At 59.0% G+C, this 5,393-nt stretch overlaps 1 long non-coding RNA gene across 3 annotated transcripts; it reads right to left on the reverse strand.

Moving 5' to 3' along the window:
- Positions 1–1,377: 1,377 nt before the first annotated feature.
- On the reverse strand, positions 1,378–5,104 carry LOC111813705. 3 transcript variants are annotated; one of them, XR_002818885.1, is made up of 4 exons: positions 4,860–5,104; positions 3,393–4,545; positions 2,631–2,990; positions 1,378–1,739 (listed from the first exon to the last, which is right to left on the reverse strand). It is a non-coding gene; the product is annotated as an uncharacterized LOC111813705 (long non-coding RNA). The 3 variants fall into 3 exon arrangements; XR_002818884.1 differs by having other exon boundaries at positions 3,393–5,104; XR_002818886.1 differs by having other exon boundaries at positions 2,363–2,990; positions 3,393–5,104.
- Positions 5,105–5,393: the final 289 nt, after the last annotated feature.

The following is a 5,393-nucleotide window of genomic DNA, read 5'->3' on the forward strand; positions in this document are numbered from 1 at the left end:
CCAAGAAAGAAGTGTGGAGCTAGAACTCAGGGTGTCTGCTGCCCTGGCTGTGAGCTGTCACTCCTGGCAAGGGCACAGAGAAGCCTGGGCTGTACGTGCACCCCAGGAGCTGGACACGTGCACCTCTAGGTGGCCCACAGGGTATCCCACAGGCTTGGGAGAATTAGGGAAAGTTTCTTAATAACCCAGCACCCCATGAAGCGCTAGACGCATGCTTCAGGGCCACTGTTTGTCCCCATCCACGAGTCCAGCAGCAGCCCAGCAACTGCATAAATAACGGGAGGGAGGCAGCTGGCAGCTGGGCTTGGAACACACTCCAGTGACTCAGAGAACAGCTGGAAAGAATCTGGGGCTGCTCACTTCCCAGCCCCCCGTGCCAGCCCAGGCAGAGCTCCTATGCCTGGGCTTGGGGACCCTGGGCCGAGTGTGGTGGCCGCTGGTGGGGCTGTGGGCAGGTCCAGAAGACAGCCAGTGAGCCCTGAGCATTCGCCTCCCTGGCAGGGCCCAGCCAGGGACAAGGACGCCTTTATGGGGAAGGATCAGGCAAGGCTGGCCTGCAACAGGGTGGCTGAGAGCGTGGCGCCCGGCCAGGATGCCCTGACACGGCCTAGCAAGGAGGGATCTCGGGATGCAGGCCACCGAGGCACGCGTTTGCCGGGTGAAGGCGCTTAGCCACAGTGCTCATTTTTTAGGTGTTTCATGATGAGACCTAAAGGGACAAAGCTCATCCTGCTCTCGGCGATGTTCTAATAAACGAGCACTGGGGCCACTGGCTGGGGGACACAAGTTGGTTTGTTGGAAGCATCTGGCGCACACCCAGCCCCCCCTTGCCCACTCATACCACACTGTCCCCATACCCCTCTGAGGCTTTGAAGTGCCCCCACCCCACGGCCAGCCCTGTGCAGAGGAGCCAGGGACGAGCGGGTCTCAGAGGCCCTGGGATTTACGTGGAGTGTCTGCTGGTCCTCCCCGAGCAGCTCAGTGCCACGATCGTTTATCAAAGGCGTTTTACGAGGCCCTGAAGTTCAGGCAAAATCCTTGGATTTTGAGAGAGGGCGAGCCGGGTGGGGGTGGCAACTCTCAGAGACAAACACGGGGCCCTGCGCTCCTAGATTCTGTCAGGCTAAAGGGGAGCAGGAGAGGTTTTAGGGGATCCAATTCTGCTCAGAACCGCATCCCATGCACTGATCTTTAGTGGCACAAATACAAGCTGTGATTTTTTTCAACAAGGAACTCCACAGTTTATGACACGTTTCTGCCTACTTTGAAGCCCCAGAGATTAAAAAAAAGTTTCCCTCGCCCCCATTCTCGGAGACCCCAGAATCTTAAAAAAGGGACGAATTCTAAGACAGGGACACCAGAGCCACAGGGCATACTCCATGTTTGTGTTTAACGAATCAGCACAGTTGGTGTGTGAGACACAGGAAACCTCGCGGGCCCTGGAGGCTGCCCCCGTCTCCTGAGAGCCGCTGTGTGCCTCCTGGAGCCTCAGTCTCCCTTCAGTGGACAGACTGCTGCCCGCCAGGCCTCCGTGTACACTGCCACGAGCTGCCAGATGCGAGACAGTCCCCAGGCCGAGGCCTCCATAAATCCCAGGGCATTCTTTTTCTTTTTCTTTTTTCTTTTTTTTTTTCCTTTTATTGTTAACATTACATTCTTCCTGAGAAGGATATATTTTTGCCAGTCGCCTGCCATGTTTGGAGTCTTTCTGAGGAGAACAGAGAGGCGCTTGCTTCATTCTTAGGCAGAAAAAAAAAGGCAAAATAGGGCAGTCAGATGATAAATTTTGTTTTTCTGGTCCCCAGTGCGCCGCCAGAGGCCAAACACACTGCGCACGCTGCTGTGGGCAGGCGGGGCGGGGCAGCCCAAGGAGGTAACTGTGTCCTGGGAGGGCTGCCAAGGCCAGGCGGGTCAGAGGGAACAGGAAGAGGGCAAAGGCCCCGGGAAGAGGAAGTCGGGTCACGGGGCTGGCGAGCCTGGAGCGTGGGGAAAATTTACTTCCAATCTGCTGGCTCTGGGGAAGAGGAGAGGGGTGCAGGAGAATCCTAGGGGGCAACTGGGGACCGGGTCCTGGGACTTGGGGGCCATGCTGGGTTGGGGACAGGGTCAGCATTCCTGGACACAGTACTGATGGGCCCCAACCCTGGATGGCGCCCTGTGAATCTGGCAGGGCACAGGCAGAGGCCTGGGGGAAACACAGGAGACATATGAAGACATGTGGCTAGGGGGACTGAGAGGGAGCCACCCAGGCGGGGAGGACCGAGGCCTGGTGTGCAGCCCAGACAGCTCTGTGGGCGGCTGTAGGTCCGAGGTGCACAAGGCTGCCCACCAACGGGAGGAGAACGGACAGGCAGTGCCTCACATGGTGTCCTCCCATCTCCCTGGGTGAGCGTGGCCTGTTCCGTGTCTGGGCAGGAACCTGCCAGCTCTGCTGCATGGGACACTGAGAACACATGGGTGGGCTCAGGCTGCTCCTGTCCAATAAGATGGATTTGGGGTGAAGCAACTCTGATCAGCGGGCACAGCCAAGGCATTTGAGGCCCACCAAGCTGGGTAGCTGGGCCAGGCCCTTTTCTGCTTCTCGCCTGTGAGTTGGGGACGTAACAGAACCTTCCAGGGGCTGGTGGTACCTCATCAGGGACTTGGTGCCTGAGAGGCAGGCATCTGGCGTGCGGCTGTCACTCACTCAGTACCCGCGAGCTCTCCTGCTGCTTCCCAGGAAGAGAGGATTCTTCAGCCTTTCTGTCTCCATTCCTCCTCCTCCATGGCCAGTGGCTGTGTGGTTTTGGTATTTCTCTTTCCCAGCTGGGCAAACAGTGTCAGAGAGGTTAAGTAGCAGGCCAAGGGCACAGCACTAAGAACCAGAGGAGCTGCAACATCAGTCCTGCATGTCTAGCTGTGTCCCCTGGCCATCTACCCACAGATGGCCACTGTCACTTGCCTTCTTCCTTCTCTGATCTGTGCAGGGGACGTTCCTGAGTCATTGGTCACTGAGAGAAAAGGAAACACCCAGGTAGACACCTCCCACTTCTCCCTGCTGGCCCCCTCACCCATGCTGGCACAGGCTTGCACATGCATGCATGCATGCACACACGCATGCATGCATGCACACACACATGCATGCACAGAACTATGCATACAAATGTGTGCCTGTGTGCGCACAGCACATACATACATCAGCACAGTATCACATGCACACACATTTGCACACAAGCACACACACACACATGCAGGAAGCTTTTTGGAAGGAGTCCTGCTTACCCAAGAAAGCCCATCTCCTTTCTGCCCCGTGGACCCTGACCGTCCTCAGGCTGAGTGTGACCTGACGCAGCGGCCCCTCACTTAGCAGAGGTGGCAGTGGCACTATACAAAGCACCCACCACGTGCCTCACCTCTGTGCCTGGGCACTCTCTGCTGCTACTGAGTGCTGTCCTCAGGTCCCAGAAGGTGGGGCCCACTGAGTGGGCTGCCCAGGGTCCCACAGCTGGCCAGGGAGGGCGCAGGACTGGGACCTGGGTGCATGGAACCTGCACACAGAGCCAGCCCTGGCTACACAATGAACAAGACAGCCTGGGTTCTGTCCTCTGAAGAGGGCACTGCAACCCTTCGGGGCAGGAAGACGAAGAGCAGACACACTGAGGAGGACCCGACTCGGGATGACTGGAAGCCTCTCAGGATATGGCTGTTCCCCAGACCATCGAGATGGCCCCTGCACTTCCCAGAGGGTGCTGGAGCACGGGGACAGCCTGTGCCAGGCCTGTGGGGACCCTGCCTACTGGCACAGAGACCTGGCATAGTCTTCTGTCTGGGTGAGACCCCACAGTTCTCTGACTGGCGGCCACACAATGAAGCCAACTTCATCCTTTAAAGTCTCCCTAATCAGTCCCTCTCACTACGTATTAAAAATGCCAGGAGCCAGGCAGCCCCTCTACTCCAATCTTGCAGTCAGTGTGCTGAGCCAGCACTTTCTTGGGCCCCACAGAGGCCCCATGTCCCACGGTCAGCCACGCTGATCTTCCTGTTAATCCTGGGACTGTGAGTCCTGGAGTATCCACCAGAGACTCCCAGGAGGGGGCCCTTCCCCTTCTTCCACATATTTATAATGCACGGTGTCTGTGCCAAGAGGAAGCCCTATTCTATCCACCAGAGAGCGAGAGGCCCGCCCAGTCCATCCTTCCCAGGACTCTGGGCTCCAGCTGCCCAGTTGGGACAGCTGTGCACCGCTGAGAATCCAGAGGCTTGAATCCTGGAACTTCTGGAAAGGTGTCATTTCACAGACGGGACACATGAGGTCCAGAGAGGTCTCCCAGGCTAGTCAGAGCAGAAAGGCTGGGGGAGGGGTCCTGGCTGCGAACTCACTACTGTTGGCTCCATGTGCAGATGCTGATGTGGACCAGATGTCCGCCTCCTGAGGCTGCAGGGTCGGACGGGTAACGTAATAGCACCGCCTCCTTCCCATCTGTGCAATGGGCTGACCACACTGTGGACACAGGCGGAGTCAAGGGGGATGCTGTCCAGATTGCCCTGCGCTCCGTGGGTGTTTCCCTGTGTTTAATGCAATGAAGTTTGTGAAACAGCAGCTCCCTGGGCAGCTCCTGTTAAATGATGTGAGCAAAGGGCCCAGAGAAGGAGAATCCCCTGCCCTGAGACACTCAGGACCCCTTCTATCTCTGCCTGTGACCAGGTGGCCTTGGGCCTTGGTCAGTCGCGGAGGGGAGGGGTCCGTGAAGACTCTCCAGGGTGATGCATTCACCAATGGCTGGAAAAAGCCCAGGAAAAACTTCCTTCTGTCTCTGAAACTGGGGCCCCAGGCTGGGGAGAGGTGCTGGACCGGAGCCACAAGGGTCGACCTTCCTTACCTGGCTCCTCCCCCGTCCCGCTTGACCTCTGCTGAAAGACCAGCCTGGGCCGCTGCCGCCGGTATCCCAGGTCCCCTGAGACCCTGGAGCCGTGCGCGCTGGAGCGGGAGGGCCCCTAATTGGGGCCATGAATCACGGCGCGCGGCCGGGGCTGGACACAAAATAGATAGAGGCGCCGGCGAGCCGCGGTGCGCAGTGAGGGACGGCAGGAGGAGGAGGAGAGGGCAGGAGGGGGAGAAGGAGTGGGGGAGGGAGAGCGAGAGAAGGGAGGAGAAGAGGGAGGAGGAGGAGGAAGGAGAGGAGGAGGAGAGGGAGGAGGAGAAGGGGAGGAGAAGGAGGAGGGAGGAGCAGGAGAGCCGGCGGAGGAAGAGAAGGGGAGGAGGAGGAGGAGAGGAGGAGGAGGCGGGATCCCCTCCCGCAGCCCCGCCCCCTCCCCGCTTAAATGACCCGGCCTGGCCGGCGCCGCGCTGCACATGCGGCCGCCGCTCGAGCCGCTCAGGCCTCTGAGGCCGCCGCCGCCGCCGCGTTCCGGGC

This window comes from Octodon degus, unplaced genomic scaffold (assembly GCF_000260255.1).
Source record: "Octodon degus isolate 3935 unplaced genomic scaffold, OctDeg1.0 scaffold00215, whole genome shotgun sequence".
NCBI classification, from domain to species: Eukaryota; Metazoa; Chordata; class Mammalia; order Rodentia; family Octodontidae; genus Octodon; species Octodon degus.